Raw genomic sequence first — 11,321 nt, 5'->3', positions numbered from 1 at the left:
TCATCCTAAAGGCTTCATATTCCATAGTCAGCATGTCAATTCTATTATCTCCTATGTCAACCATGCTTTCATAGGTTACTTTTAATTTATCCCATATTTCTTTGGCTATTTTGCATGCCATCACCCTATTGAATTCATTTATATCAAGGGCACAATATAATACATTTATAGTACTTGAGTTTACTTGCAATATCTTATGATCATTGTCGATTATCTCCTTTTCTTCTTTAGGTATTTATTTACCATCCACAATTTAAGTTGGGATAAGGTCACCATGTGTGACAATTTTCCATGCTTTCCAATCCATAGTTTGTAGATAGATTCTCATTCTTTGTTTCCAAAAGGTGCACTTAACCCCACAAAAAATAGGAGGTTTAGTTGAGGATTGACCATCGGCCAGGAGAGATATGCCTAGGTGTGCGACAGAGATCTTTATAAAGCTTTTAAATTAAGATTTGTTATAACTCTTCTCTAATACCAATTGAAAAGCTAAGGTGTACTCCCATGAGTGGGGTGAGTTGGATTTTTAAAACTTTCTTTTTAAATTTTTATTTTACAAGTTCTTTTAGTTAAGTAGTAACCCCTTTTTCAATTTGAGTTAATTTGTGATCACAACAATCAACATCACACGTACAATTGATTTGTAACAACCAACACTTAAATCAATTGATGAAGTAAGCTTGATATTGCAATATAGAATACAATAGAAAATCTAATCAAGCTTCCAAAGTTCAAATATTGGTATCAATTAAGTATCTTGAATTTAAGTATATAACCAACCAATATATTAATAAGTTTTGGTATTAATCAATTAACGTACTCCCTTGTGGTTTCCGCAATATATTGATCAATCAACATACTCCCTTATGGTTTCCGCAATTCCCAAAGGCAAATTAATATCCAAAAAATTAAGTACACAACCACGTAATTTATAAGTTCTAAAATTAATAGAGAGTAGGGAAGAGAATGCTTACTGCCATCCTCATTGCCTCCCAACTGTTTGGTAACAAATCCAAAACTATCAGTGCATGAATCTCATCTTCAAAATCAATTTCTACATACGCCAATTGATTTATGATAGTGTTAAACTCATTCAGATGTTGTGCTACTGATGCATTCTCTGCCATCTTCAAATTAAATAGTTTCTTCATTAGATGTACCTTGTTATTTGCTGACGATTTTTCATATATACCAAACAAAGCCTTCATCAAATCTGTTGTGGTCTTCTCCTTCACAACATTGTGTGCAACAGACCTAGACAGAGTTAATCTGATAACTTCGAGTACCTATCTATCAAGGATAGTCCATACCGCATCCTTCATAGTAGCAGGTTTTTCTCCTAGAAGCGGCAAATGCAACTTCTTGCGATAGAGATAATCCTTGATCTGCGTCCTCCAGAATCCAAAGTCTATGCCATTGAACTTTTCTATTTCAGACGTCTTTCTTGCATCCTCTGCCATTTTTCCCACTCGAACCTAACCTTAAGCTTTGATACCAGTTGTTAGGAATTAACACGAAATTTCGAAATCCTGTGAGAAACAAAAAATAAAGAAACAATCATCACCAAAGAAAAACAATCACACCCACAAGACAATATTTATGTGGTTTGGAAATTTTGCCTCTGTCCATAGAGTTGCAGGGATTTCATTATTATCAGGAAGAAAAATTCACAGAGTGCACCGTACAATGATTTTCTCTCTCGCTCTCAAAATGACGGCCTAACATAATCACCTAAAAAAACAATCGTTTTATATGTTGCGCATAGGGTTTCGAATGGACTAAGTCTTAGGATAGAAACCTCTCATTAAAAGCCACGCAACATTAATTCGGGTCATATCATCATCATCCGGATCAAACGAAAATAGGCTCCACAAAGCCCAACACTAGACTGTCATCCAAAAACACAATGTTGCACATACCAGAAAATTCACAGCAATGAAAAGAAAATAAAATAAAAGAAAATGAAAATGTGTTGCAGAAGCACATTACATATGGTGTTTACAAAAAGAATCCTTAGTGGCTAGTCCTAGACCTAAGAAGAATCAGAATCAAAATCAGAGTAAGATGAAATTTCTCCAACTCGAGCAGTAAGGTAGTCTTGTGCCATTTGGTCTAGGAGGCAAAGTAGGTGAGGAGTAGGAGGGGATGGTAGACTGTGTGGTCGGAGCATATGGAGTGGTATGGGTTGGTCAAGTGTGCCATCAGGTGGCCTCAAAGGAGGATCATAAGGCAAAGTTCGGTTGAATGTGTGGAAAGTCAGTGGCTGGGGAAATCGGACTTCCTAAAGCATAGTGGAAGGATATGGGGGCTATTCAGTCAGATGTGGCGCAACAGAATGTGGCAACGTAGCGGCGGGTCCACGTTTTGTGCCCATGGCATCTTCAAAGACTGTGCTGAACTCTCTGATCGCGGGGCTGAACTCCATCACGATTGTTGCCTTAGTGGTATGCGTGGTACCCGTACCACATATGTAGCCTCGTCCAGCTCCCCTAAAGAAAACCGACCTATCGACGAGAAACCCCATCTTGGTAGGGCACAAAGATGGTGTCATTGGGCAGGGGGTTAGGACAAGGCTTGTGACGAGTACGGGGAAGAGTTTGGAGATAAACCTTGCCCTGAGATAGGTGGAGAAGGCATTGTGGCGAGTGAGATTATGGAATGGGTTCAGGCGACCTTGTGAGAGTGATGGAATAGGGCAAATGACAAGGTCGAAAGGAGGTGGAAAAGGAAGGAGATGAAGAGTCAAGGATGAAGCAAGTTTTTAAATGGCTTTCGGCCGTCCCGGCCAGGTCGCACCAGCTCTTGTGCTAGTCGCATGCAGGATTATCCTAAGCTTACTCTAAAGACTCTAGACTTGAATTACCCTACAATGTACAAGCTAAGGACTAAAAAATAAAGAGAAAATGCTTTGGTTGCCTCCTAGAATCGCTAAGTTTACTGTCTTCAAGAAAACGCATTGAGGTTCACATCGAACTCAACATGGTTTAAAGTTAAAATTGTCTTCTCCTTTTTCCATATCACTCCCTATTGTGCTTACCCCGAACTTTTTCTCTAGATTGGAGTCTGAGTCATGAAAGTTACTACTTAGCTCATAGGGATCCTCTGAGCTGGATAAAGAGGGACCCTTGGGTTGAAAGTTTCTTCCAATCGATCCCTCCACAGAATTGAGGGAACTTCCTCCCCAACAACTTGATCAATCATGCCCTCATCCACAGCTTGGACAACTTTGAGTGGATGTTGCGTAGCATAAAATACATTCAGTCAAAGTTGCCTATCGCCAAGAGAGATGTCTATAATCCCTCTCCTACATTGAATGTGTGCATTAGTCGTGGCTAAGAATGGTTATCCTAAAAGGACAAGAATCAGATTTAGGGAAGGCTCTATATCTAAGATGATGAAGTCGACAAGGTAATGGAACCTTTCCACTTTGACCACCATATCCTCTACCACACCCTGGGGTTTCTTTATAGAGTAGTTAGCGAGACACAATATGATCGAGGTGGGCTGCAACTCTCCCAAGTTAAGTTTTGGATAAGCTAAGTATGGAAGGATGTTCATGCTCACCCCTAAATCTAAAAGAGCCCTATTAATGGTGTAACCTTTAATTACACAAGAGATAGTGGGTGAGCCAAGGTCTTTCAGTTTGAGAACAAGGTGCCCTAATATTATTGAGCTCATATGCTCGGCCTGCTGTACTAATTCATCTATTTGCACCCTCAACTCGTGTTCCTGTGTGTACAAGTCCTTAAGGAACTTGGTGTACACAGGTGATTTCTTGATATTGTTTAGGAGAGGCTTTTCGATCTTTGCTTGTTTAAATATGTCCCAGATGGACTCATTGGAAGCCTGCTTCCAAAATAACGAGGTTACAAGAGTTGCATAGGGTGATACTGGAGAGACAGGGAAGGCCTCATGAAGGGCATAGTGAGGGCTGATCTTTCTAGTGGAAGGTTTGGGGATCAGAGGACTCTCTGTCAAACTGGAGGAGGAAGTGGTGCACATTTCAACTTTTAGTTCTACTCATTTTTCCTCTTCTTCCTTATTCTTGCTCAACTGCTACTTGACTCTTTTGTTCATCATCCTTCCACTCAGAAGAGTGGTTACTGCTTGGGCCTGCTCAGTATATGACGATGGACTAGAGTTTGGTTCACATTCCACCCCGTATTGTCATTTGGGGTTTACTAAGGGCTGACTCGGTAACTTGACCTCATCCCTTTGACTTAAGGTGGCAGCTAGTTGCCCCATCGTGGCTTATAGTTTTGTGATAGATTAGGAGTGGGAGTGAAGGAGTTACCGATCTATTTGACGGTCAGCCTCGATGTCCTTTAGAGCTTTCAGCATTGTCTTTTGGAAAGAATCATATTTAAGTTGAGGAGGGGGTGCCTGCTAAAAGGATGAAGGTCTGGGGGTAGACGTGGGATGATTTTGAGAATTATAAGGGTGAGGGCGTTGAGCATCTTGGGCTTGTGGAGGTTTTTGGGATTGAAAACCCGGTGCTTGTTGCCTCCAAGAGAAGTTGAGATGTTGTTCCCATTCAGGGTTGTAGGTGTTTGAATAGGGTTTGTTTGACAGCCTATCATACCAATTATGGGTGACTTTTACTTCCTCATGTACAAGCTCAGGCTGTGATGGTGCATGTGGGCAATATTAATATGAATGGGAAGGATTAAAGTAGATTGCACACACCTCTGCACAGGCTTATAATTTTTGTGGTTGCCATAATGACAAGCATTGATCTAGCTTTTTAGATATGCTATGCAGAGTAGGTGCTAAGTCATGGTCTGAGGTCAACTCATAAACTCCCTTAGGTTTGGAAGTGGATGGATTGGGGGTCTACGAGTAGCAACCATATGCTGTTGAGAATTATCAGCTAGATTCTCGAAGAGAACCCAAGCTTTATTTTTGTGCTTGATGAGGAAAGTACCTCTGCATGATGCATCAACCATGGACCTATCTCTCCCTGCTAATCATTTGTAAAAGGCTTGCACTAATTGCCACTTTGGGACTTGTTGATGTGGACATTTATAGAGTAGGTCCCTAAAGCGCTCCCAAGTCTCGAAAAAGAGTTCCTCATCCATCTTTGAAAAACTCAGAATGGCCCTCCAAAGCTAGTTGGTCTTCCCAATTAGGAAGTACTTCTTTAAGAATTTGTGTTGCATGGTAGAGCCTAGTTGGCTACCGAGTTTGGCTGTAAGGATGTCAGCCAATATTTGGCCTTATCCTTTGGAAAGAATGGAAAAAGCCTAAGATGGAGAGCATCATCATTAAAATTAGGGATGTAGATAGTGGAGCGAATTTCCAAGAACTCATCTAGATGCTGGTAAGGATTTTTCGTAAAATTCCCATGAAAGGTGGGCAGCATCAAGATAATGGAAGTTTTCATCTCGAATTGCGCCGCTTGAACATCTGGAAACTAGATGCAAGACAGTGAGGTGTATGCATTAGGTACAAAGTAGTCCCTAAGAGGCCTAAGGGGTTGCTCTCCCACCACAGGTGGGTGGGGAGCTTGGTGTTTCGGGATTTGATCAACGGGAGTTGGTGGAATGTTTTCGACTATGGCTTTAAGTTCGGACGACTCTGCTTTCTCTAGATTAAAGGTAGGTTTCCTAAGGGACCTATGAGACTTTTCAATCTCGGGATCTCTAGGAACTATCTCAAGCTCCAAGGAATGCAAACCAAACATAGACACCTTAAGCACAGAGATTCAAAACTTCAATACATAAACAAAATTAAAGCACAACAATATATATATATATATATATATATATATATATATATATATATATACAAACAAAGCAAATATATACTAAATGAGAAATTGGCTAAATCCTGTGCCCTAGTCCCCGGCAACGGCGCGCCAAATTTCGTAGGCTCACCAAGACTTGGGTCCTTAACTACCAAAAATAATAATTATACTACCTAACAATCCCAAGTTCAGTAGAAAATGGGGAAGTTGGGTGTCGATCCATATAGACTGTTAGCTTTGGTGCAACCCCAAAAGGGGGGTGAATTGGGAATTTAAAGATTATCACTTAGGTCAATCGGTTTAACAACAGTATTACACAACCTAGGGTCAGTCTATGCAATCAACAAATAAACATACACGTGCAGTAAAAGTAAAGCGCGGAAAAGTAAACAATGCGCGCAATATGTTATCGAGGTTCGGCCAAATTGCCTACGTCCCTGCCTTGGCTACACCAACACAAGGATTCCACTATGGCTCACTTAATGGGTAGAGCGGCACTAGTTACAAACAGGTCAATTCAATGGGCTGATCTCAAGCAACACACCTTACCAGGATGGCGCACCTAGCTTTCCTAACCGGGTCTAAGCCAGCCCCGAACTATTCAACAGGGCTAGTCTCCCTCTTCAGCCCCCCGCTTGGAATACAACAGATTTAAAATTTTACGTACAAATAAACGCTTCTTCCATAAGTTTATATATACCACTACGCACAATATAATCAATGCACCACCAAAAGATAGGATTTTATAAGCTCAGTGTAGTCTAAGTGTCTACTTTCAAATAATTATGCAAATATTGCAATTAGTGCATGAGTGTAACTAATATGATCTTTGCGTCAGAAAATGATTTCAATCACAATGCACAAACAAAGATCACAAGCACACTTCAAATATTTCAACAAATAATTTTTCTCAATATAAACCACAAGAGATATTCAAAAATGGTTTGTATAATATTTATTTGATCTTTGCAATAAAATGACAATCTCAATCAAAAGGTATAGCGACAGAGATATTCAGCATGCTAACAAATATCTCAAAATACTTTTCTCAAGATAAATCACAAGAGACATTTGAAATCGGTTTGTAAAATAGTAATTATCTTCAAGCACACTTCAAATACCTTCAACAAATATTTTTCTTAAAATAAACTACAAAAAATATTTGAAATCGATTTGTAAAATATTATTTCACCATCAAAATACAATATGAAATCTTTAGTATTGCAATGAAAATGCAACACTTGGAAGCCCTAAGAAGTTTTCCATGGAAGGCTTATTTGCGAAGCCCCCTAGAAAAACTAGAAGCTTACTGTTAGAATAGGTATATTCCCAAGGGGGAGGGGGGTGAATTGGAATTTTCAAACTTTTCTCCTAGCAGGATATTATAACCTAGGGTCTTTCAAAGCAATCTCTAATGCGCCGATCAATATAATATACAGAAACTTAAATCATGCACATCATTCATACCATAACATACACGTGTGGTAAATATAAAGTGCATAAATGTAAACAGACACATGATATGTTATCGAGGGTTCGTCCAACTGTGCCTACATCCCCGCGTCTAGCTCATAAGTTCGAGGATTTCGCTAAAGGCTGACTTAAGGGTGGGACGGCACCGATTACAACCTAGTCAATTAGCACAAGGATGACCTCAACCTTTACAACCAGGTCAATTAGCGGGGCTGACCTCAACCTACACACCTTAATAGGGTGGCACACCTAGCTTTCCTAACTGGGTGAAAGCCAATCCGAGACTATTTCAAAGGACTAGTCTCCCTCTTCAGGGCCGTGCCTGAAATACAACAGTATTTGCAATTAAATAGAATGGTACAGTGATTATGCTTTCAAGCAAAGCAGATGTGTACCCAGATAAGCTCAGTCACGTACACCACAATATGATTTAATATGTAAGCTCAATATGGCCTATTATTTCAACTCTCAAAATATTTGCTATCAGTGTAATGAGTGTGTGAGAGTGTCAACAAACAATCTTTGTTTCTTAAGATATTTAATCAATCTTGTTCACACAAAGATGTCAAGCAAGCCTCATGGATATCAATTAGTAGGATATCTCAATCACATGAATATTAGATAAGGTATATGCTTGGTTTGCAAAAGATCTATAATCTTTGTATTCAGAAAATAATATGTGAGTGAATAACTATTGCACAAAGATTAATATCACAAACACAAATATCTTCTCACAAGTATATCAAATATAAAACGCACAAGATATTTGAGTAAGTTTTGAAAACGTTTTGCAACCCAAAAACCAAATACAAGCTTCCTAAGATATTGCAACACAAATGCAATACTCAGAAGCTTAGGCTAGTCTTTTTAGGATAGGCTTGTCTTCTTAGGATAGGCTTATGAACAAAGCCCCCTAATAGAACTTAGGTTTAGCTCTCGTAAAAATCATTTCAATCAAACAAACAAGGACAGCAAACCTTATAGAACAACAACACTTAAATCACATTTACAGAAGATATTTGAGTCGTAAGATCTGGTAAGAATAAGTGTTGGAGGCTCAAAAAAAAGTATTATAAATTTTGGAATTTTAGAGCATTTTTCCTAATTGATATGCCTAGTCTATGTCTAATTTTCCCAAATGAAGAGGCATTTATAGACACCCCATGAATTGTGACCGTTAGGGACAAGGCTGGCATTATTAGAAAAGATTAATGATGTATTAGCCATTTTAACTTTGTTAAAAAATAGTTAACCACGGTAAAATTTCTAGGCAACCTGAGAGACTCAGTTGACCGGAAGACTTTCAATTAACCAAAGTTCATAAGGCTCGGTCGACCAAGCCAACTTTGACCTTCAGGATCGGTCGACCAGGAGAGACAATTTCCTCAACTAGCATGGTTTGGTTGACCAGTGATATTTGAACTTCATGATTCGGTCCACCAGACCGTTAGGATATCTCCCGAGGACCCTCGGTCGACCAGAGCGTTGGAGTACATTTTGGGCTCGGTCGACCAGGTAGTCAAAAAGTTGACTCCTAGGAGGCTCGGTCGACCGAGTGTATTTGAACCAAACTAATTCGGTCGACCGGGGGCAGAATGAACTACATGTGCCGATCGACCGAAAGTGCACAAAGTGTGCATTTCGGTCTAGTTTTAATTTACAAACACCCTATTCAAGTGCCTAACATGTATGAGTGCAATGGTGAGTGTCCTAGGGTCTTTTCTAGGTCCAATTTTAGTTTTTATTGAATTCTGAGCTTACCTATTAGATCATGCACGTGGGGTGTGTGATTATTACAAGTAAACACCCTAATTTACTTTTACAGACCAATTTAGCAAATGAAATATATATTACAACACAAATGGAATTTGGTCTTCAATCTTCACTTGCTTTATGTGTATCTTGATCTTGATAATTTTAGGTTCCTGCACAAAGTCTCAAACATCCATTAGATACATGAGTATTTGTCATAATCAAAACCGGGCTTAACCTATAAGGTCAACACTTACTCTATGAAAAATAAATCTCAAACAGAACAAGCAAGAAAGAGTTTAAGCTTGATAAGATAAAATACAAGAACACTCTTACAAAGAAGTATTTGCAATATGAAAAAGTAAGGGGAGTAGTATATGGCTTGAATATGAGATTTTGTCTTTTTAAAAGTCAGAGGATATTTGCTAATTATTATTGCTAATCTCATGCTAATTTTTTCAAATGAAGGGGTATATACAGAGTCCCCCAAAAATATAACCGTTCAAGAGTTGAAAAACATTTTAACACCATTAACCTTGTTTAAAAAATTTAACCGCGGAAAAAATAATTGTTCAACCTGAGTGCACCGGTTGACCGGACTTAAGGTTTGGTTGATCAAGTGACAAAGTTCGGTCGATCGGGAGAAATTTGAACTAAGAGTTCAGTTGACTGGACTAAGGGTTCCAAGGCGATTTTTCCATTTTTGCGTTGTTCATTCGACTGTGTGGATTTGAACTAAGTGGTTCGATCGACCTGGCAGTTGGCCAAACACACGTGGGAACTTGGTCGATTAAGTAGTTGGCTTAAGCAATAGGTGCGATTGACCGTATGGTTAAACTGTTGACTTGGAGAGTGTTCGGTCGACTGGGGTGACTTAAACTGGGCAGGGTTTGGTTGACCGCGCTACGGTCAAATTATTGACTTGGTGATCGATTCGGTCGATCGACAGATTTACACTATGAAAGTACGGTCAACAAACGTGCATTTTTAATTCATTTCGGTTCTAAGTCCCTTATACCTTAACCCTATTCATATGATGTTTATTTTTAATGCAATAGGGAACTTTTTCATGCAGATTTGTGAGTCCTAAAGTTAGTTTAAGGCATTTGAGAATTAACCCCAAAAATTTGGCGTCGATCGACCGAACCCTAAGGTCCATATATGGTCTTTAGCTTATCCATCCTACCATACAGGTAAGGCATTAATTATTATAGACCATCTTCCTATGTTATTGTTACAGACCCAAATAAAGGATTAAATTGCAATACAACATGAAATAATTTTCAGGGTCTTCAGATTTTCACTTCATGTGCCATATGTGTGCGCCATATGAAACTTCAGGTTGGTCCTGTGACTCACTCGAAAAATGAGCAGCTCGGAAGTTATCCCAACTATAGGAGTTCTGTCGTGTAATATTAAGCCCAAGGGCTAGATCGTCTCCTCAGGGAATGCGTTTAATCTCAAAATTTATGTTCGCCCAATCGAAAATAAAAGTTACTGAACTTAGTTCAGATTCGGGGGTTTTCAAGATTGTGGAGACTTAAATGAAAACACAAATTAAAGTCCTAAAACTAGCACGCACGGAATTAAATAACAATAAAGGAAACCCTAGGCTACTCAAGGAAATACCTAAACACGCATTATTAAAGATGGCAACTACAAATAAGGAATTAAAACACACGGGAATGGAAACTTAATCAAACACAAACATGCACTAAAAATCGGGACTTTAACCCGAACCAAGAACTTGAAGTAAAATTAAACAATTAACGATTCAAACGAAGACAAAACACGAGAAAAACAAAACAAACTTTAATAAAAACCTAAACTAATCAAGCTTCAATCAAAAATTAAACTTTAAAAGGGTTACTAATTTAATTTCTAAGCTAAAGACAATTAGATAAAGAAATAAACATTGTAGCAAAAACGAAGACCTAACTAAACATTCCCATAAAAATTCTTACTTTAATAAAGATCCCAAAAGTAATCAAGTCTAAAAGAAACTTTAACAATTTAAAGAATACTATCCAATCAAATAACAATAATAATAATAATAAAACAAAAGAAAAAAAAAACTAAAAGAAAATAAGAGAAAAGAAAATAAATTAAATAAAAAGATTTTCAAGAGAAAAGAAGAGAGAGAGAGAGTAAAACAGGGGATGCTGGAACAGCTGCTGCCATGGAAGCTGCTGGAGTGCCTCGGGTATGGTGTTCTCAGGTGCTTGGCTTGCTAGATCTGCTATGGTGGCTGCTGTCCTCTGCTGTGCTTGGATGGCTGGCAAATTAGAGGAACAGAGGAGCTTCGGTGTTGTGTTCTTAGCAGCATATTGTTGTTGGTGTGGGCCTCGGA

The 11,321-nt window shown here is 38.8% G+C and overlaps 1 non-coding gene across 1 annotated transcript; it reads left to right on the top strand.

Moving 5' to 3' along the window:
- The first annotated feature begins 5,004 nt into the window (after positions 1 to 5,004).
- Positions 5,005 to 5,110, top strand: LOC131159054 (small nucleolar RNA R71). Its single transcript, XR_009137668.1, has one exon. It is a non-coding gene; the product is annotated as a small nucleolar RNA R71 (small nucleolar RNA).
- The last annotated feature ends 6,211 nt before the right edge of the window (positions 5,111 to 11,321 follow it).

Source organism: Malania oleifera, chromosome 6 (assembly GCF_029873635.1).
Source record: "Malania oleifera isolate guangnan ecotype guangnan chromosome 6, ASM2987363v1, whole genome shotgun sequence".
NCBI lineage: Eukaryota > Viridiplantae > Streptophyta > Magnoliopsida > Santalales > Ximeniaceae > Malania > Malania oleifera.
This window is presented reverse-complemented; position numbering and strand designations above follow the sequence as displayed.